General features: G+C 41.0%; 1 long non-coding RNA gene across 3 annotated transcripts; it reads left to right on the top strand.

Moving 5' to 3' along the window:
- Positions 1-2,263: 2,263 nt before the first annotated feature.
- Positions 2,264-9,600, top strand: LOC123381111. 3 transcript variants are annotated; one of them, XR_006587634.1, is made up of 5 exons: positions 2,264-3,009; positions 3,240-3,514; positions 3,817-3,901; positions 8,185-8,337; positions 9,233-9,600. It is a non-coding gene; the product is annotated as an uncharacterized LOC123381111 (long non-coding RNA). The 3 variants fall into 3 exon arrangements; XR_006587633.1 differs by having other exon boundaries at positions 2,306-3,514; XR_006587632.1 differs by lacking the exons at positions 2,264-3,009; positions 3,240-3,514 and having other exon boundaries at positions 3,764-3,901.
- The last annotated feature ends 13,575 nt before the right edge of the window (positions 9,601-23,175 follow it).

Raw genomic sequence — 23,175 nt, 5'->3', positions numbered from 1 at the left:
ATTACATTATTGAAATATAATTTTACTGAATAGTATGTTTTTTATCACTTATTGGATCAGTTCTTATTTATGTTGCATTCAGACATAGGATTCCAACCTACAATTACTTGTGATATGTTTAATAGAAATTATGACCTCATAGAGCAGCACAGTTAAAAATTAAGTTTGGCAAACTCAACCTCTAATCAAAAAATCACAGAATTTCCAAATGAGCAAAAATTCATTGGTGCTCACTGTGCATTTTATATTCTACTTTGTTAGAAAGTTCTTCACATGGAGCTCAAATCATTTAAATTTTGGTCTGTGTGGCTTCTAGTATGATCACCTGGGACTGATTAGGTTTTTTGTTTTGTTTTTAAGAGTTCTATTTTCTTTTCCCTTCTGCCAATTTTTTTTTTTTTTAACAGTTCTTAATGTACCAAAGTTTTAAACCCTTTTTGCATCCCTATCACTTACAAACTCCTTTTTAAAACAATACCATTAGGGACGCCTGGGTGGCGCAGTCGGTTAAGCGTCCGACTTCAGCCAGGTCACGATCTCGCGGTCCGGGAGTTCGAGCCCTGCGTCAGGCTCTGGGCTGATGGCTCGGAGCCTGGAGCCTGTTTCTGATTCTGTGTCTCCCTCTCTCTCTCTGCCCCTCCCCCGTTCATGCTCTGTCTCTCTCTGTCCCAAAAATAAATAAAACAATACCATTAGAATCTGAAAGTACATGATTTGCCTTTTACGTAACTATTATAATCCATGCCCTGTGCTTGACCACCAGGTATAGTTTAACAAATTACGGACTCAGACTATCAAAATTCCTATTTTTATGAAAAGCCCAAGATCATATCTTTCTGCTAGCTTTTAAGAAGCACATTTCCTCATATTAGGCTTAAAGACTTTGTTTTTTCAGTGTCTTTACTTGCTAAGCCTCATCTCCCCCATTTTTGTATTTTGGTAGGTAGAAGTCGGCCTGTCGAAAATGGCTTATAAACACATATAGAGTGAAAAGGCCACAGACAGGGTTCGGAAAGTGACAAGGATCGGAAAAAAAAAAAATCACATGGAAATCAGTTTGCCAAGATGTAATATGAAACCAATATTTATACCTCTTAATTTCTGAATTAGAATTTCCATTTTTGGGAAATTGTCCTCAGGAAACGTTGAAAGTAAATGCATCAAGATGTGTGTAAGAGTATTTTTAATACCTTTCTGGTGAACATGAAACTTAAGTACTTTCTTAAGCGAGTATCCACTATAACTGGTTAAAATCAAACAAATGAAACCCATAAACGCCCTAAATAGACAAAACCACTTTTGTCGTATAGGAAAAAAACTTACCTTGTTTTCCAAGACAACACTTGACCTGAGTCACTTAATGCCTCTTTAAATCAGAAGCAACACCTCTATTATTCTCCAAAAGTGTTATCAAGTAACCACTAGCCAATTCCCCATCCTTAAGAGGACTCTTGATATTATAACCAGTCGCTGAAGAGTCAACACTCACTGCCTCCTCACTATATACGTGGCTTTATAACAATACACCTGAGCCCCATCCCACGTTTGGTGTGAAGTCCCCCCCTCCACAAACGGTCTTCTTGTGTGCAAAATAAGCTTTTACTGATTACCACCTCCGTGATTCAGTGGTTTTACTTCCACTTGTGAACGTTTGACACAACTACGTAAAAACATATCAGCCAAATTCTAGATGGAAAAATTTTAAAAAGAAAGAGAAGAAAAAGAGCACCAACACGTCTGTTATTTTCAACTCCTCCAATGTTTTGTAATGTTTTTATGACTATACAACTTTGCCTCTGGAATCACAAAGCTTGCACCAACCCTAGGAGAGGCCAAGTAACCACATATTTTAAACAGCATTTCTTCAACTCTAAAATTTGGATAACACTTATTTCAGTGTTCTAGTAGGTAAGTTTCTACTTCTCTAAGGTCTAAAATGGTGCATCAACATTTCTCCATACTGTATCAGCATGACTGAGATTGCTTTCTTGTTTTGTTGTTTACCCCATAAAGCTACTGCCTAAATATTGTGACCCAAAGACCCAAAGTCTATTTACCTTCTCTATCCCTTGAGGTCCCACTAAAAGAGCAAAAACCAAATATAAAGGGAAGCAGAAAATCATAAGGGGAGTTGGAAAACATGAAACAGAGTAACAGCCCAGGAAAATAGAAAACACACTGATGGAAAAATAAAAACCTGGAGGAAACACTCACCCAAGACCACCAGGAAAGAGCTCCAGACAAACCTGAGAAGCAACAAATATAAGGCCAGGAGCTCGGGACCACGAGCAAGGCAATCCCTGAAAGTATTCACTGCAGCTGGCCAGGTGGGCGCTCCATCATCCCATTTCTCGGGACCACGGGCAGGGGAATTACTGAAAACTTGAATTCTCAACTGGCTCTCCTCATTCCTGGGTTATGCGTAGAGAGCAACTTAACTTCTTGAATCAAACTTGAGAACCACTCTTCGAAGGAAGTGGTTTGCCTAAGTAGCAAACTAGTACAGGTCGTAAAAGCCCAAAATAGAAGAGCAGAGCTTGAGGAAAGTCTGGACTTGGGATCAGAGGCTAAAATACGGAACAAAAACGAAGGCAGCTTCCCCCAGGAATAAAACGCAAATAAGTGCCCTCTCTGCAGACTGGAGGGGTCTTTTCTTTGGCAGAGGTGGGGATCCACAGCCTGGCTCTGGATTGCACCCACACGCGCTTTCAAAACACACCCTACTGGTCCTTAGGTGGAAAGCAGTGGACTGTTGGGAAAACAGCGGCAAAGGAAAACCACCCAAGCCGGAGGCTCATCAAACTTAGTTGGTATCAGATTTCAAGGGGGACAACCACCCAGTTGGTTTCTGAGGAGAATTAACAGCATACGGTAAAAACAAGACAACAAGCCCCGTATGGAGTTGCTTACGTAACCGAGCCCCAGATCACCAAACCCAGGCTTAACTACACCTTCTGCTCTCCCAGAAATGGAACTTTAAGCCACTCAGGAATCGCCTGACCAACACCAGTTAAGTCACCTGCCCCATAGGCTCCTGCCATCCCCTAAAAGAAAGGAACCTTGCAATAACCAGGAAAAACCTCCTTCTTCCTGCTCCCTTCGGGCTATAAAAGTCTCATCCTGCCTGCACCGCTCCCCCGAGCTCCTCTCCCTGCTAGGTTGCATACTGCTCGATTTGCTTCGACTTTGCTCAATAAATTGTTAAAATGTTTAATATTTCTCGGCTTATCTTATAATAGTTCCAGTATCAGAAGAAGGAAGCCAAGGAAGCCCCTGAGAGCCCCCAGGAGAAAGGAGCACCCCGGCCCCACAGGCACCTGCTGAGCCCCTGAGCTCGCTGCTGTCCCGTTGGAGGTGGTGGGGGGCCCCTCTGGGATCCCGGCTCCTCGGCTTCTGTCAGGAAGGAGCCTCTACCCTCAAGGCATCTCTTTTTCCCCACCTGGCTCCCAGACCGGCCGCAGGACACCAGCTCAGACTTAAAAACCATCCCGGTTCAACTTGAAGACCAGACCAGGTCTGACTTGAAAAGGGGACCAGGCGCCACTTAAAAACCAGACCGGTCCGGGTTAGACTGGCTCGACTTCCTAACAGGTGTGGGGGTGCGTGCAGTGTGAGGCCTCAGGTGACAGAGATTTTGTTTTAAGGTTCAATAAGCAGGTTAATTTACCAAAGATAATCTTGACTAGCAGGGGCCACAGCGGAGAACTTCTAACCATCTTAGATAAGCGCACCTATTTAGGAGGTGCCCTAGAGAAAAAGGGCCCCAAAGAACTCACCTCAGAGGTTGGAGGGAAAATTATTTGTCCTCCTCTACAGTTTCTGGTGATCACCCCAGAGGGACGCCCCACTCGCTCTGGAACCTGCAGAAGGATCCTGGGAGAACTGGCAGAGCCAGCGAAGGGTAAGAATTCTTACCAAAGTGGGGGAGCCTGGGTAGCTCAATCAGTGAAGCGTTGGACTCTTGATTTTGGCTCAGGTCATGATCTCACGGTTTGTGAGTCTGAGCCCTGCGTTGGGTTCTATGCTGACAGTGCGAAACCTGTTTGGGATTCTCTCTCTCCCTCTTTCTGTGCCCCTCCCCTGTTCATGTGTTCATGCTCCCTCTCTCTCTCTCTCTCTCTCTCTCTCTCTCTCTCTCTCTCTCTCTCTCTCTCTTCCCCCCCCTCTCAAAATAAATATACTTTAAAAAAAATTATTACCAAAGTTAGCTTTCTAGGTCTCTATCTATGGTCCCTCATAGAGTGAGGAAGGTCAAATTTCACATTTGTCCTTTCCTTTTCCAATTCAGATTGGCAGGGAAAAAAAAAAATGTAAGGATTAGATCTTGGATTGTGACGTGTGATCGTATCTTCAGGTGCCCACTGATTGTCGATGCTTTCTTTCCCGGGGATAGACCACCTTCTGGTGTGTCTCATTTTGTGACCTGTGATGGCTTAGGGCATCAGGCTGAGGTCCCCCAAAATGTGGCCGAACAGAAATGTGCCTTGCACCCCCTTGGTGGCTCTCACCCTACTGATTGTGCCAGCTCTCAGGGGAATTGTCGGAGTCTTTTTCTTTTCTCCTGTTGCTTATCTTTGGGAGTGGCTCTGGATCTTTGTTTCCTCAAAAAGGAGTTACCAAGGGGCATTCATGATTCCAAATTAGCTCCTTTTGGGGTGCCTGGGTGGCTCAGTTGGTTGAGCGTCCGACTTTGGATCAGGTCATGATCTCACAGCTTGTGAGTTTGAGCCCCACATGGGCTCTGTGCTGACAGCTCAGAGCCTGGAGCCTGCTTCAGATGCTGTGTCTCCCTCTCTCTCTGCCTCTCCCCTGCTCACGTGCGCTCTCTCTCTCTCTCTCTCTCTGTCTCAAGAATAAATAAAACGTTAAAAAGAATGAAAACACAATTAGCTTCCTTTGGCAGATCAGTACTGACGATGTTGCAGAACCAGCTGCTAACACGATGGCTGACCCACAAAACCCCTACACCCTCTGGACAAAGCTGTTGTCGATAACAGGATAGCCCTTGATTATCCTGTAGCAGAGCAAGGAGGTGTTTGTACAGTTCCCTACACCACTTGCTTCGCTTCGGATTGACACTTCCGGAGAGTTTAGACTCCGCTACATAAGATTACTGAACAAGACAGCTGGCTTTCAAAAGTGACTCCCTTGGGACGGCTGGGTGGCTCAGTTGGTTGAGCATCCGACTTTGGCTCAGGCCATGATCCTGTGGTTCCTGAGTTTGAGCCCTGCATGGAGCTCGCTGCTATCAGTGTGGAGCCTGCTTCAGATCCTTGGATTCTCTGTCCCCTCTCTCTGCCCCTTCCCTACTCGAGCTCTCTTTCTCTCAAAAATAAATACTTTTTTTTAAAGTGACTTCTTCAAGGGAGCCTTTCTTTGACTTACTTGATTCTGATTGCTTTGAGTCTTGTGGACCATGGGTCTGAAGTGCACTCAAGACATTGGAAATTATCCTACTTACAATAATCATAGTAATGTCCCTGGTGCCCTGTATTCTCTCAAAAGCTTTAAATGCATGTTTGCAGCTCCTAATCACCTAGAAATGATCTCCCTAAGATTAGAACATCAGAGAAGGAAAAAGAATAACCAACTTAAAGAATATGAACTTGGTTTCAACACCTGTGAATACCACACAGTGATTCAGCCAAAAACTCCAGAGAGGTAGCTGGGAGTAGCACTAATGCCTTAAATTTTGATCACATCTCTCAGGTAAGAGTCTGATCAAAAGGGAAAAACTCTTAAAAGACAGCATGCCCAATATGGAGTTGTTTTTTGCTAAACCGAGACTTCATTACATTTTTAGCTCTCCCAGAAAAGGAATCTTAAACCAGTCAATCAAGAATCACCTGATCAGCACTGGTTAAACCCCTGTCATCCCAAAAAGGAAAGTAATTTTGTAATAACTAATCCACATTTCGGCCTAGGATAACTTCCTTGTTCTCATTCCCTTTTGCCTATAAAAGTTCTTCCTTTTGTACAACTCCTTGGAGCTCCTGTCTGCTAGATTGGATGGTGCCCAATTTGACTTTTCTCAAGTAAACCCTTAACTTTTTACATCTGCCTCAGTATAGCTTTTAGCACATGAAAAAGGATCAATATCCAATCAGTTCCTCATCCAACAATTAAAACTACAGCTGTTTAGTTTTTTTTAAATACAAACAGATGTAGATTTCATTGTATACTTCCATCCAACAAGATTCCCTGATCTAGGCATTCAATAACCATGTCAACAAAAGAAATTCAGTCTGATGTGACTTGTTCATAGTGAATTCCTGTCTGGATCTATTGTACATCAATTTATGTTTCATACAAGCAAACCTTCCATTCTCTTAATAATATGGGTAAAAATCTTGTCAAATATTCATGTTAAACTGATCTTTACTTTTCTAAACCTGACCTCATTCTCCATAGAAAAATCAAAATAGTGTTGTCTTGACATGATTTCCACATGTCTTCTCCTGTTTTCCACATGTTTCAAAGATGACCCACCAGATTCAGTAATTTCCAATTTAATTTGCAAATGCCTTTAATAGAGTAAGAAGAAATTTGAGCCAAAAAGTTAACTTTTTAAAAAAAATAATATTTTGGAGGGACCTGGGTGGCTCAGTCAGTTAAGCGCCTGACTCTTGGTTTTGGCTCAGGTCATGATCTCAAGGTTCATTGGTTCAAGCCCTGCATTGGACTCTGTGCTGACAGTGCAGAGCCTGCTTGAGAGTCTCTCTCTCCATCTCTCTCTCTCTGCCTATCCCCCCTGCTTGTTCTCTCCTTCTCTCTCTCTCTCTCTCTCTCTCTCTCTCTCTCTCTCTCAAAAATAAACAAAAAACAAAAAACAAAAATAACATTTCATGCAACTGCACAAGAGTATTATTATATCTTTATTGCCCATACCATATCTATGAACCAATGTTTTTCTCTCCATTTTTAAGATCAGAAGAATAGAAAAATGCTTAAAGACGTAAGGAACTTCCTAAAGTCCCACAATGAATGAGTGACAGTGCCATGTTCCAATCCATTTCTGTTTGGGGAAGAACAGTCTCCTTTCCATAGTATTTTGGTTTTTATCTAAGTACTTTCAACACCTTTCTTTGTGCGTGAAAATAACTTAGAAATAAAACAACAGTTAAAGAGGTGAACCCTGGGGCGCCTGGGTGGCTCAGTCGGTTAAGCGGCCGACTTCACCTCAGGTCATGATCTCACGGTCCATGAGTTCGAGCCCCGCGTCGGGCTCTGTGCTGACAGCTCAGAGCCTGGAGCCCGTTTCAGATTCTGTGTCTCCCTCTCTCTGACCCTCCCCCGTTCATGCTCTGTCTCTCTCTGTCCCAAAAATAAATAAACGTTAAAAAAAAAAAAATTAAAGAGGTGAACCCTTATCATTTCACCAGAAACCCTAATAGGAAGACCTTTCTCATTTTTGTAAAAAACAAACAAACAAAACAAAACAAAAAAAACCTACAGAGATAAATGAGTAAATGAATAAGCTTGTGTTGTGGTTCACATTTTGGCCTCAGCTCATTTCAGCACACAGCCTTCCTTATACCCTAAATTCTGTACCAGTATCTTGTTTGACCTTGAATAGAGAATCCATAACCTCCTTCTCAACCTCGTGCACATCCTTTCAGAAATGGATCTTGCACAGACAGCCGCACAGATAGCTCTTGCTCAGAGAGCTCTTGCACAGACAGCCGCATTGATATCTTGGTATGCCACACCCTACTCATCATGTGGCAGTTAAATCATTGCACAGTGAACCAGGTTGGAAGAGCTCAACCATCTCAAGCTGTTTTTCTCCAAAGACTGGTGCTTTGAAATGGAGCTAACATTTTACTTCAGCTTTTGAAATCTGCTGTCATTAGGAGATCAAAACACACTAGTTATTCTCAATTTCTTCTTCCTTGACTTCAACTTCCTGAAGTTTCTCACCAACTTCTGTTAGATGGCATTCAGAGAATCAAGTTCAGCCAATTGTTTCCTCTGTCTTTGCAGATCTCAAACTTTCTGAGTAGATAAGTAGCACCAAGTAGCACCAAGAATGTCTGGCTTTAAAAATCAGAAACTTTGGCGCCATATGCACAATTTATTAAATCTTTGGAATGCTGAAGAACTTGAATTATAAAGTATATACCATAAGATTTTGATGTCGGTGTTGTATATTCACATTTTGAGAAACAATGTTCTACCTTACAGAAAATAAAAGTTTCAAGATCTGCGAAGATTATCCCTGATTCTCTACATTTAGCCAAAGAAGCAATCCTAATGCCTAAAGAGCACAGTCTAAGAATCTGCCCCACATCCCTTGTGCACCTGTTGTTAGTGTTATCAGTTTGTTCACCTGGCCAGGTAAGTTAAATAATTTTCCTAGAATAACATTTATTTGCATGTGTCTAGTCTCCTTAAATGTTCACTGGTATCTGTAATTTTCTGTGCAGCTTAGACATTTGTGACATATAAGATCACTCTGCCTTCTCCTTCACAGCCCTTGTTTGTACAGTGTATACATGCCCATCATGGTTGAGCCTTAGACCCTGCCGAAAAATACTATCTAAGAGCTAAATCCATTCAGAAGGGCTGAATCACCATTTTCAATTCTGAATTCCATCCCATACAACTTCACTGATACTAGTGAGAAAATATCTGTTCTCCAGAGTCAAAATCTTAAGGTCCTTTTCCAACTCACAGTTTACATGTTGTAATTGGGTAGCAAAGTGCATATTATACAGAATGTCACTGAAACAAGGCTATAGACAGAACTAGCAGAATTGGTCAGGAGTGACTGTTTTCACAGTAAATACATCCCCAAACACTATCAATTGTCTATTTTTCTTCCGTGAACTCCATTCAGTATGTGTTAATAATGCACCCCAATTGTGTGTCAATAGCCAACATAATATACAAAAGGAGAGGAATTCTGAGACTCTCATAGTAACTAGTTGTGCCCTAAATTGTTTCAGATTAGCACTTTAGTATCCTCTTTATAGAAATATAGAACAAATTATGGAATACTATTGAATGAAATCAAATGTGCAGGAGGTAGGTACTTAGATGTAAATATATTAAAGCCATATGTTTTTACACAGCGATTTCATAGAAACTTACCTTCCTGCCAGGAACGTTCTGTTGTCATTGATCACTTTATCCAAGAATCAAAATGATTGAAGTCATAGTGGCAAATGTGCCTATGTTTGGATTTCTGAATCCTATCTTGTGCCAACTGAGCATCCTTGTCCTTCCACAGAAATTCACAGAGAGAGAACTGCAGAGAGAGGCTGGGCCAATGCACGTTCCATTTGTCATTAAGAAGCTATCGCCTCATGGCACCAGTTTGATGTCCAAATGTCACCGCATAATCTCAGCAAAGGCTAACAGCTGAGGAGTAATGCAGGCTTAGCAGCTTCCTGGGCTCCCTTCTCCTGTGCCCCCATCTCCAAGCTCCTCTAGTGTCAAAAACGTCCTCCATAAGAGCATGTTAGAACTCCCAGTTACAGCTATTTTTTTAATCTAAAAGTTATGGGGAAAGATCACTTCTTTTTTTTTATTTTTTATTTTTTTTTTAAATTTACATCCAAATTAGTTAGCATATAGTGCAACAATGATTTCAGGAGTAGATTCCTTAGTGTCCCTTACCCATTTAGCCCATCCCCCCTCCCACAACCCCTCCAGTAACTCTGTTTGTTCTCCATATTTATGAATCTCTTCTGTTTTGTCCCCCTCCCTGTTTTTATATTATTTTTGCTTCCCTTCCCTTATGTTCATCTGTTTTGTCTCTTAAAGTCCTCATATGAGTGAAGTCATATGATTTTTGTCTTTCTCTGACTAATTTCACTTAGCATAATACCCTCCAGTTCCATCCACGTAGTTGCAAATGGTAAGATTTCATTCTTTTTGATTGACAAGTAATACTCCGTTGTGTGTGTGTGTGTGTGTGTATATATATATATATATATATATATATATATATATATATATATTATACCACATTTTATTTATTCATTCACCCATTGATGGACATTTGGGCTCTTTCCATACTTTGGCTATTGTTGAAAGTGCTGCTATGAACATGGGGGTGCATATGCCCCTCTGAAACAGCACACCTGTATCCCATGGAAAAATGCCTAGTAGTGCAATTGCTGGGTTGTAGGGTAGTTCTATTTTTAGTTTTTTGAGGAACCTCCATACTGTTTTCTTTTTTTTTTTAATTTTTTTTTTCAACGTTTATTTGTTTTTTTTGGGACAAAGAGAGACACAGCATGAACGGGGGAGGGGCAGAGAGAGAGGGAGACACAGAATTAGAAACAGGCTCCAGGCTCCGAGCCATCAGCCCAGAGCCTGACGCGGGGCTCGAACTCCCGGACCGTGAGATCGTGACCTGGCTGAAGTCGGACGCTTAACCGACTGCACCACCCAGGCGCCCCTAGGAACCTCCATACTGTTTTCCAGAGTGGCTGCACCAGCTTGCATTCCCACCAACAATGCAAAAGAGATCACGTCTAATGTTTGTTATGTGGAATGAAAATAGAAGCTCCCACCCACCCACCTGTGCCACAGCTTGTCATAGATACATGACCACTCCACCGACTCAAATTTGTAGAGTTATGGGTTATATTTCCTAGATTTAAATTAAACCAATAAATGGGAAGTTGATTCTAAAAGATGTCTGCAAAGAAATCAAAATTGAAAAGAGCATTACTAATGAAAGCATAATTTAAGAGCAAAGAAAAGGGGGCACCAGGGTGGCTCAGTCAGTTAAATGCCCAACTCTTGATATCAGTTCAGGTCATGGGTCATGAGATTGAGCCCTGTGTGGGGCTCTGCACTGGGAGTGGAGCCTGCTAAAGTGTCTCTCTCTCTCTCTCTCTCTCTCTCTCTCTCTCTCTCTCTCTCCCCCTCCCCCGCTCATGGTCTCGAGTGCTCTCTCTCTCTCCCCCCACAAAAAAGGAAGAAAATATTAGATGTGATCACTCTATTGTCCTAGTACAATATGAATGAGTTTAAACACAAAGTTGAAATAATTAGCTCTGATAAAAATTAAGCTAAAAAATTGCATCAAGGAAATCATTAATCATTTGCAATATAAATATTGGCTAAAAATCAATGATTCATCTTAAAATTAAGTATCAAGAACATGAAAATACCTCAATTTTTCAGCAAGTGATAATAGTATATCTTATAAAACTTCACTGAGCTTTAATGGTAAATGCTGAGAAGCCTTTTGGGGGTTTTCTTACTTAAAAATAAGAGACAAACCCTACAAATTTGGGAAACACTTGTTCTTTTAGATGCATTAAAAATGACTGAAATTATACACGAAAGACAATTTAATAGCAAAATAAAATCCACTCTTGTCAGCAAATATGCTAGAGGATGTGGAAAACATCATTGAAAAATTGAAAGAACAATGTTAGAAGAAACTCATAGTGTGGTAAAACTGTTTCACACTTGGATGAAAATACAGATGTTGCTAATGCATCGAGCTTAAACATTTTAGAATATTACAGATTCTATTTCAATAACAAAACACATTGAAAAGCTACTTTTTGTGAGCCAATAGAAAGAACTATCAGAGGAGAAGATACAGTCTTAATCCTAAATTATTTCTTAGGTAAAAAGCAATGTTTTATGGAAAAAATATATATAAACAACCATTGATAGAACAGCTGCTCTGGCTGGAATAAAGAGAGAATTCCAGAGTGAGTCTGTGAGCTAGCACCACAAGTGAATATTCTTCACTGCATTATTCATAAGCAAGCAAATGACAGGAAAAAAGGTACAATGTGTTACAGGACGTCATGGATGTAGTTAATTTTATACAAATGGCACCTTTAAAGTGTATTAGAATCATTACAGCATTTGTAGTGAGATGGAAAAAAAACTTATGACACCCTTTTGTACCAGAGATACACTAACTATCTTGGGATAAATTACTTAACTAGTTGTCTAAATTTCCATCTTCTGAATTTACTAATCTTATTTGTGAAGGACAAATGGCTAAATGGATATTCTTCCCAGTCAATGTTTACACACACACACACACACACACACACACACACACACACACACCCCACTCTTCCCTTTTGAGGCAAAGTTGACATTTTAATGAGTGTGGAAAATTAACCATTTGTCTAGAGAAACTTATGCTATGCAGGTGATATTTTGAAAATGGTTGTTTAAAAACCACCTGGGCTCCAATCATGGCTTTGCCACTTGCTGGCTGCGTGCAGTCTGGCAAATTATGGAATGTCCCTGTGTCTCAGGCTCTTATCTGTGAGGTAGATAATAGAACCTAGTTCAGAGAAGTGTAGTCAGGACCTGATGAAATAATCATATGAAAAGCTCAGCCCAGGGCCTAACAAATGGAAGGCACTCATTCGACAAATGTCAGCTGCTGTCAGTATCACCGCCACCATCATTAAAGATTCTCCCAGTGTAGTTTCCTTGCAATGATCCAACTTGCCTAGGTGTAACTACACTCCCCAAAACTCCTTTCTTGGATGTTTCTGGGCCACAGGGGAGACTGTGCGAGCTTTTGGAGGCTCGAAGGGAGGCAACAGCTCCAGATCTTTCTGATCTGCTGAATCAGTCCCTTTGTTTAAAGCAGTGGCTAAGCCAAGTGTGTGTCTCAGCTACATGAAGAAGGGTTGCAGGCTTTGTAGGATACCCTTGTCACCAATGTCAGCGGAATCAAGAATGAACATGGGTTTCAGTCCATTCAGTCGTGGTATTTCAGCTTCTGCTCATGCGATTCCAGCCCTTATTCTTCTCTTCTGTCTACCCGGAGCCTCAGGCTCCCACCCCAGGCATGGAGGTAGAGTACAAAGTCTACTTACTCACCCCCATCATCATGTAAGCCAATTCCACACACACATATGTGTGAGCACGCGTGCACACACACACACACACACACACAAATACACCAGTCAAATGACTAGCAAAAGAATTAAAAAGGATTCTTCTAATACTTTGAACTAAATTGGCCAAAACAACCCATCACAGGTTTTCTAGGACCAGAGACACAGAGACCTCTGTAATCGGAGGCAACCAAGTATGTGTATATTCTTAATGGAAAGACAGGAGTGTGTAGTCAGATGTGAGGGGTTAGGACTGGATGCTAGTAGATACAGGATCATCCCAAAAGTCAAGACAAGCAGACAAACAAGACGCACTAACCACAGTGAAAGCACAGATACTTGTACTCACCACACCAAGTGCTCATCATCTTTGCAGCAGCACTGTAACCAATCTTGCCCCCAAATTATCCATTCTTCAAGAAGGCAGACAGGGGGACTTTCCAGCTTTCCCTACTGCCAAAAAATCCAAACGAGCTTTTCCAGTTGTTTTATTTTTAATTGCAAACAGAACACCCAGAGAAAATTTAGCCTCATTGTCAAATACTATTGAATATAGCGTTGCCCTTTCCTGATCATTGCTCAGCTATTGTAAGGGATCCACATGCCTCCTGGAACCAGCCTCACATATATTCCATCACCAGTTCTCAGAAGAGTCTTCCATTGTTCAAACTCGTGGGCTCCAGAGAAAGGTGTTGGTGGGATTGTTCGCACACCTTTTTGGTCTTGATGTCAGAAGTCAGATTTCTTCATACTCCTATACCTATCTTTCCTCCTATCCATATTTCTCTACATTAACCATTTCTTCTTATGTTATTTCTTCATGACTCCCAGCATGCTTCAGAGTTAGAGCTGGGCACGTTCCTGGCAGCCCCTAGGATTGACAATAGACAGACAGACTTTTGAGGTGCACTTTTCTTGCATGGAAGATTTCTGGTGACCATAAAGGCAATGACAAAAGGAGAGAAGAATGGACATTTTATATAGGAAATATGCTACAAACTACTAAGCCAGATGGAGGAAATGAATGCTCTGTTCCATACAGAGATCACAAAATTGTCATGAAGTGAAGATTTAGTAGTTTGATTGTCGCTTCTAACTATAGCAATTTAAAAAAGGAAGAGCACTGCTTCATTAAGAACATGAAAGATTTGGTCAGTACTGTTGCAGGCTCCCCGTTCCTCCTTCCCACCCTTAGGATGATCCTATTGCCTATAATTCACTTCTAAGACTTTGATAGCATCCTCATAATGGTCTTCTCAACAATAGTACCATTAGAGTTGATTCAAAGAGTCAGATTGGCAGAAACTCTGCAAGAACGGGAACATTCTCTCAAGCATCATAAGCACTATTGGAAAAGATCTGCAATGTCTAGCCAACAATTAAAGCCCCTAAAACAGACTGCGCAGCTATTTATTCTCGTTAAGAGATGGGAAAATACAGGTTGAATTACCTTACAGCAAATTAGATGGGAAAGTAGAGAACATAATCATATAATAAAAGACCTCATTAACTCCTCCCATTCTTCAAAGCACGCTACCAGTTGTCATTCCAGCTTCCAGAACAGACTAAGACTCCAGGGCCAAAGCAGAGATGATGGCAGAATTAGAAGCAGCATTTTCTCTTTAAATCAACCCTAGATGAAAGTCCAGCTTAGACCATCCAGAATGAGGTGCAAAGAGTGGTCATCACCCTTGGACTTTTTTTATACTTTATGAAATATTTCTGGATTTTATAAAGTGTCTCCGCACATCAGGAGAGTTTCCTTTGTTTTCTTACACTGCTTAAGTTTCATATCCAGACGTTCTATGTTCAGTATATGAACAGGAGTTGAAGAGGAAACAATTTTCTGTTCAAGATGCTTGGAATACTTAACTGTAATACATCAACTTCATTGTTGATTAAAATATTTCACAATAAAGTGCAATAGAATTTATCGTTCAAAGTTCAAGAATTTACTTTGCATAATCCTTTGCCAGTGGAATGTGATTTATTTGGATAGTCCAATTTTAAGGTCACTGTCCACTCCTGAGAACTATCTTTCAAAGCTTTTTTTTTAATTAAATCTTAGAGAACATACTGATATTTATATGTTAAACTAACCCCATGATCAAATGGGTATATGAGACGTGTACTTTGAGAAAGACTCCCTGTGGGGCGCCTGGGTGGCTCAGTCGGTTAAGCATCCGACTTTGGCTCAGGTCATGATCTCACAGTCCATGAGTTCGAGCCCCGCGTCAGCCTCTGTGCTGACAGCTCGGAGCCTGGAGCCTGCTTCAGATTCTGTGTCTCCCTCTCTCTGACTCTCCCCATTCATGCTCTGTCTCTCTCTGTCTCAAAAATAAACAAACATTATTTTTTTTTCTTTTTTTTAAAAGAAAGACTCCCTGTGATATATTTAGAGGTAATTTCATTTTCTTTGGAATGGAATAAACACTTCCCCTGTGATGGTGGCTTTATCTATCGGTTGTCTCAGGTTTTGGCCACTCAAACCATCACTGCAGCACTTACTCTGAGCTCTGTTCTACAGTTCAGTTCTGTTCAGGAATTGTGTTGCAAATAATAAAGTGAAGAGCAAGTTATCAGAGTGGTTTACTGACTCTTCAGAGAGAGTGGACTTGAATGTTCAGATTCATGTGACAGTGGAGGGTGCTTGTGCCTCCAAATGTCGCTCTCAGATGGATGTTTTGGGCTCATCTCCTTATCTCAAAATCTATAAGCATAAAGGACGGATAAAAAATAGGCCCATTAGAATCAACCACTAATCCATCAAATGAAATCCATTAGAAAGTCCACTCATATTTATCACTTAAAATTTAAACAGAAATAATGAATTTCAAATAAGGTCAGTTAATATATGGTGTGAAAAAAAAAGTTCAAGGGGCCGTTTAGGGTTTTTTTTTAATATACATTTTTCACTTTTTATGAAATGTACCGAGAACTACACAACGGTGAAGCTGGATTACTTGATCTGGATGGAATAAAATATAAAATGGAAGTTTATTTTTTCATTTGGGGCCCAAAGACTTAAAACAATAAATGATAATACTTCCCACCTTCCAAAATGAAGAGCTAGACCATGTAAGTAAGGCCTGCATGTAAGGGGGTGGAAGCCAGTTATGTAATTTTTAAGTGACTACCCACTCCCCTCCTATGGAAGAAGTCAGAGGTTAGAGAAAGGGTTTAATAAGAATCATCAGTGTGCAGTCAATGCCATTCCATACGCCGACAGATCTTCAACTAGCATCCACTTTTCCCGTGGACCAGATCATGCTGGTCTAGGGTCGTCATAAGAGAACCAGCTGAAGGAGAGGCGAAACCTCAGGTGTCAAAGGAAAACGCAAAAGTGAGCCAGAGAAGATGCATTTTGTGGGATCCAGGCAATTTCTGGTAAGAGATCTCCAACATCAGGAGGAGACAGGTGGTATCTCTGAGAAGCCATAACACATCATGAAAGTGTCTGAAACCTTCTCTATCCCTTCCTCTCATCTCTGCCATCAGATGCCCTCTTTTTAGGTCCCAGAGAACTCAGAAGGCACAGGTAGCCAGCTTCTAAGAAGAGAAATAAGTAAAAGAGAAGACAGAAGAAATTGATCACGTCCCATTTCAGACTACAGGACTTCCTGAACTAATGATGGTGTTAAGTCCCCCACAAAACCGTTGTGAGTTGTAAATACCGTAATGGCGCCTGGTTGGCTCAGTCGGTTAAGCGTCTGACTCTTGATTTCAGCTCAGGTCATGATCTCACAGTTCATGAGTTCAAGCCCCATGTTGGGCTCTGCGCACTGACCACACGGAGCCTGCCTGGGATTCTCCCTCTCTCACTGCTCCTCCCTCACTTGCACACACTCTCTCACTCGAAATAAATAACTATACTTTTAAAAAAAAGAAAATACCATAAATTGAAAGTGCATTTAACATGAAACCTACTGAACACCATAGCTTAGCCCAGCCGACCTTAAACATGACCAGAACACTTATATTAGCCTACAGTTGGACAAACCGTGTAACAGAGAGCCTCTTTGACAACAGAGTGTTGAACATCTCATGTGATTCACTGAATACTGTACTGAACGTGAAAAACAGATGGCGGTAGGGGTGCAGAATGGTTGTCACTGTGTCGGGTTTCGACCCTAAAGTCGAAGAATCATTACGTCGAACGATAGCAAGTTGAGGACCATCTATATTGGCTTCCCAGCTGGAGCTGCCCCAATCTGGAAGTGGCCCTGGGGAGATAGACAATATAATCTCCTTTTAAATCCCATTAGAAAATGAAGCGCCCTCTTCTACCAAAAAAAATATTCAGTAAAGGTCCCAGGACAGGCTAATGGCAGAGCCAGAAGCAGATCTCTGGCCGCCTACTTCATCCTTGCTGTCCTACTGTCCCTGTGGCACACACGTGACCATTTGCCCCAAGGTTATGGTAATCAGGAATCGAGGATCTGTGGAATTGTAAGTAATATTTCATTTTAATAACATAAGCATGTTCTATGAAAAGCAAATTATACTAAAATGTTCAAAGAATGTTCACATAACGGTAACTACCATTTATTTAGCTCCTGCTATGAAGATAAAATTAACTCTACTCGGACATAAGTAAACAGTGTGTACTCAATGATCTATTACCAAGTAAGTAACAGTATATGCCAAGTATGAGCCAAATGTCCCACACTTTACTCATTTGCCTCTCTCCAGCTATAGGAGGGGAGCGTTATTAGCCCTATTTTACAGATGAGAAAACTAATATTCAAAGAAACTAAGTCATTTTTCTAAGGTTGTTCAGCAGGATTCAGCTCAGCACTAACCCTCAAGCATGTGCTCTCGTCCGTGTGCTACACTGCAGAAAACAAAGGAAGCGAAAAGGAGAGAAGGAGGGAGGGAGGAGAGAGAAAGGGAGGGCAGAGGAAGCAAGGGAAGAAGAAGGGAGAAAAAGAAAGAGAAGGGAGGGAGACAGGAAAGCAGGAAGAGAGGGGAGCCAAGAAGGAACAGCTCACAGTAGGAACTCCTGAAAAAGAGGTACCTCAGAGCAGCTATGAATCACTTTCCACTCCAGGGACAGCCGTTCTGATTTTAAAGAGCAGATCGTGCATAACTTGGAAGAAAAAGAAAAGAAAAAAAGCCCCTCGCCCTCCTACCTTAAAATAGGGAAAAGGAAATATATGAGCAGGGAGATTTGGGGAACAATCAAGGTAAGTTTGTGACACCTTGTTTTCAAATGGAATTACCTTGAAAAAGGGGTCAGAGTGTGCATTTGAGGATGTGTCACAAACCATAATTAAGAAAATTACCAGACACCTTCCTCTTTCATGAGCAACGGCCTTCATTTTCCCTATAGTCTATCAGAAAGCATATACTAGTGAAAATTAAAGCCAAAAATCTTTAAATTGTAGCCATAAAAACATAAACTATTTTGCTTGGGGCCTATGTTCTGGTCTGTTTTGTCCAGGCATAAACATTTCCTTAATTTTCAAACAATGAAAGACAATAGGATTACATGATTTAATGAGTAAGAAGGCATGCCATTAATAGGTACCTTAAGTAGTATAACCAATCAATCTTTGTGGGGTTTTTTGTGTTTTTTTTTTAATGTTTTTATTTATTTTTGAGACAGAGACAGCGCATGAGCAGGGGAGGGGCAGAGAGAGGGGGAGACACAGAATCCGAAGCAGGCTCCGGGCTCCGAGCTGTCAGCACGGAGCCCGACGCGGGGCTCGAACTCACGGACTGTGAGATTGTGACCTGAGCTGAAGTCGGAGGCTTAACCGACTGAGCCACCCAGGCGCCCCAATCTTTGTTTTATATAACATATGAACTTGAAAATACCTCTGAAAATCAGTCTATCACTAAGGAGTCTTTGAGAGCCCAACTCAAAACCAACCTGAAGAGAGCTCTCGATTACACACGCTATACTGCCACCTAGAGTCAAAACTCCCAAACAGGGGCGCCTGGGTGGCTCAGCTGGTTAAACCTTGGACTTCGGCTCAGATTATGATCTCAAGGCTCATGAGTTCAAGCCCCGCATCAGGCTCTGTGCTGACAGCTTGGAGCCTGGAGCCTGCTACAGATTCTGTCTCCGTGTCTCTCTCTCTCTCTCTCTCTGCCTCACCCACTCGTGCACTCTCTCTCTTTCTTTTTTTTTTTTTAATTTTTTTTTTCAATGTTTATTTATTTTTGGGACAGAGAGAGACAGAGCATGAACGAGGGAGGGGCAGAGAGAGAGGGAGACACAGAATCGGAAACAGGCTCCAGGCTCTGAGCCATCAGCCCAGAGCCCGATGCGGGGCTCGAACTCACGGACCGCGAGATCGTGACCTGGCTGAAGTCGGACGCTTAACCGACTGCGCTACCCAGGCGCCCCATCTCTCTCTCTTTCAAATATAAATAAACATTTTTTAAAAAAATTATAAATAAATAAATAAATAAATAAATAAATATTTAAATATTAAAAAAAAAAATCCCAAACAGTAGGCTAAGCCACCCTGAAGTACAGAAATTAGTCTGAATTGCTAACAGAGGCACACAGAAGCACAACCATGATTATGTGCATGAAGGCAGACCACAAGTATGAAGTTTTGGTAAGTTGTAACCAAATAAGTGAATTCCATAAATCAAAAAAGTAACCACTTATAGACAACTGAATATTAAGTCGGTATTCCCTGGATGGTATGGGCTTCCTTTTTTGCATGTTTACTGCCCAACTAATGCAAAGTCCCACTATTTGGAAACTGTGACAATCTTGTGTGAATAACTTGGAGACGAGGTCCTGCGCGGCTTGGGTATGCAGAAAGCAATAAGTACCCTACAACACACGCCAACTCAAGCACTTAGCATCTTAGCGAAGTACTGGTAACCAGGTCATCCTACAGACACACATGAGATTTTTTTAAAGAAGGGGACAACATTATTTGGGAAAAAAACAGCAAGATTCGGTTATTCTTTTTCTGTTTTTTTTTTGAAGCCAAATACCACCAAACCACATTATTCTGATAAATGGTGATAGCGATGTTGATAGAGTCACTAACAAGATGCTCTTTGATTTCATTACAATAAAACAACTTGCCTCATCTTGATTCCTGAAGCAATTAATCCTTAAATTACCCTCTGATAAGCTGAAAAGATGTTTAGCCTAGCAAGAGAAATATGTTACTAACATAAGGTCAGGACTGCTTTTGAAAAGTGCAGCCCATCTGTATTTCTGAAAGTTAAGATCTTCCGGTTTAATTACATAAGTGATTCATTTTAATCTATGTAGAAAAGATGTCTTTTAATCAAAAGGTGATGATAGCTAATGAAAACTCACACAGGGGTTGCTTAATGCCAATACCAGAGAAAGTCTGACTGTGCAAAAAAGCACAAAAAATTACCACTTCACACAGACGAGTTGATATTCTTTTAATTTGTATTATTTAATGGGAGTTTTAATCCACGGAATTTTCAATTCTCTTCATTCGTGCTATTTTCTAACATACAGAGCACTTAAGTAAATAGTGCCATCACTAGGAATCAAAAGATACGCAAAATACATGAACAAATATGTGAAAGGAAGTATGAAAAAATGTGTAAAATAAAAATATGTGAAATATTTACAAATATGGAAAATACATCCATAGTTGTGATGTTTGGTTTTTAAAGTAAAATGTATCCCTAAGTTGTCTTTCTTATATTTTGTAATTATAAAGCCTACTTAAAAAATACGGAACTATCACAAAGAAAAGAAACCATCTCTAGACCTCCCACCTAGAGCTAACCTACACACATACACAGCTCAATATTGAATCATACTGCACATAGTCTATTACAACCTACTGTTCTTTTAAAATTCTATCTTTTCACTTATGATTTTCTAAAATATAAGCATTAATCAGGAAAACAATTAGAAAATAATAATGTGTCTCTCTTCGGGAATTTATTTATTTTTTTATATATAACTTATTGTCAAATCGGTTTCCATAAAACACCCAGTGCTCATCCCAACAGGTGTCCTCCTCAATGCCCATCACTCACTTTCCCCTCTCCCCGACCCCCCATCAACCCTCAGTTTGTTCTAAATATCTAAGAGTCTCTTATGGTTTGCCTCCCTCCCTCTCTGTAACTTCCCCCCCCCCCTTCCCCTCTCCCATGGTCTTCTGTTAAGTTTCTCAGGATCCACATATGAGTGAAAGCATGATATCTGTCTTTCTCTGCCTGACTTATTTCACTTAGCATCACACTCTCCAGTTCCATCCACGTTGCTACAAAGGGCCATATTTCATTCTTCCTCATTGCCACGTAGTACTCCATTGTGTATATAAACCACAATTTCTTTATCCATTTGTCAGTTGATGGACATTTAGGCTCTTTCCATAATTTGGCTATTGTTGAAAGTGTTGCTATAAACATTGGGGTACAAGTGCCCCTATGCATCAGCACTCCTGTTTCCCTTGGGTAAATTCCTAGCAGTGCTATTGCTGGGTCATAGGGTAGGTCTATTTTTAATTTTTTGAGGAACCTCCACACTGTTTTCCAGAGTGGCTGCACCAGTTTGCATTCCCACCAACAGTGCAAGAGGGTTCCTGTTTCTCCATATCCACGCTACCATCTATAGTCTCCTGATTTGTTCATTTTAGCCACTCTGACCGGCGTGAGGTGGTATCTCAGTGTGGTTTTGATCTGTATTTCCCTGATGATTAGTGATGTTGAGCATCTTTTGATGTGCCTGTTGGGCATCTGGATGTCTTCTTAGGGAATCTAAAGCAAGAGATGATGGAAATAAAACTAGAAAGTGCTGATTGCTTTATTCATCATTGCATTTGATCTCTTAGTTATATTTATGAATCTCCTTCTGTTAGCCAAGTAAAGCATGAACAGCAAGAATGGAAGTGGAGAAATTGGTTGAAGCGATATCTAGGACTGATACGTTTACCATTTGGGTGCAGACAAAAGATCTTTGTTCCTTTCTGTACAGAAGTGAGTTTAAGTCTCCACTCAATACATATGCATCTTCTTAAGTCTGACTGCACTTAGAATCACCTGGAAAGCGTCTATAATGTGCTACTTCCTGGGCCTCATCACAAACCATTTAAATGAGAATATTTGTAGTCCCCGAGAATTTTTACAAAAGCTCTCTTCGTTAAGCTGTACTGAGGACTGACATGCCGTGATGAACATTTGTGAGGATAGCTAACCACTTACTGGTCGGCATGATGTCTAGACCATGACATTAAATGAGGTCATCAAGAGACCGACTGTAAATAGGGAAGAGAAGACACCTAAAGCATGAGCCCTAGGGTATTCTAGCATTTAGGGAGGCAGATAACAGTGAAAAGGAGCTCTGAAGAAGCTCTAGGAAAACCAGGAGAGAATGGGGTCCTAGCAGCCAAATGGAAGAAATGTTGGAAGTGGCGGGGGGAGGGGGGGAGGAGGGGGAGTGGTTACCCATGGTAAATGATGGGTCAGAAACATAAGGATTGAGAATTGACTTCAATTTAGCAAAATAGAGGACTCTCGTAGCCTTGACAAAAGAAGTCTGGGAAACCTGATGGAGACAAAATTCGAGTAGAGTCTGTTTATACAGAAATGGGAGAAAGGGGATACTTTAAAATATTTTAAGGATTCTTGTTATAAATAGAGCAGAGCAAAGAGTCGGGAACTGAAGAGATGTAGTGTCGAGGGGAAGACATTTTTAAGGGGGAAATGACAACAAGCCTGTATACTGACCAGAATGATCCAGAAAAGAGAAAAAAAATGATGATGTCGAAGACTGCAGGGACAACTGCTGGGATCATGTCCTTGAGTATATATGGCGTTGGATGACTCAGAGATAACTCATCTGTGGGAGGAGGAAAGACAGAAGTATGGTGTAGATGCATGTAGGTCAGAAGACTCGAGAGGACACTTTGGGAAATGCTTCTGACTGCTTCTATTTTCTCTGGGGAGAAAGAAACTAGGTCATCACCTTAGAGTAAGGATGACAGTGGTGGTGATGGAGATCTGAGTAGAGACAAGATGTGAAAGAGGCTCCTCATGGAGACTAACATTAAATGACCCTGAGAAGTGGGCATCCTCTTCCAATCCTACCATAGTAGTACCTAGTGGACACTCAGTGAATATTGAAGTTAAGAAACGAACACTTTCTTCATGAAATGTTGCCACAGCGTAGGCGAAGAAAACCTTTGAGAATCTAGGTTGTAGCTCTGTATCCACCAAAATCATCAGAAAGATGCCTATTAAGCCATATTCCTTTGCTGGGCCTGGATAGCAATGTATTATTATATCCTGGGTTTTTATGGAGGGGCAATAAAAGAAACAGTCCCTTCCTCATTAGAGGCTTTAATGTTGTTTTTGTTTTTGAGGACAT

This window comes from Felis catus, chromosome D3 (assembly GCF_018350175.1).
Source record: "Felis catus isolate Fca126 chromosome D3, F.catus_Fca126_mat1.0, whole genome shotgun sequence".
Classification (NCBI taxonomy): Eukaryota; Metazoa; Chordata; class Mammalia; order Carnivora; family Felidae; genus Felis; species Felis catus.
The sequence above is the reverse complement of the archived record's forward strand: the minus strand, read 5'-3'. Positions and strand labels throughout refer to the sequence as shown.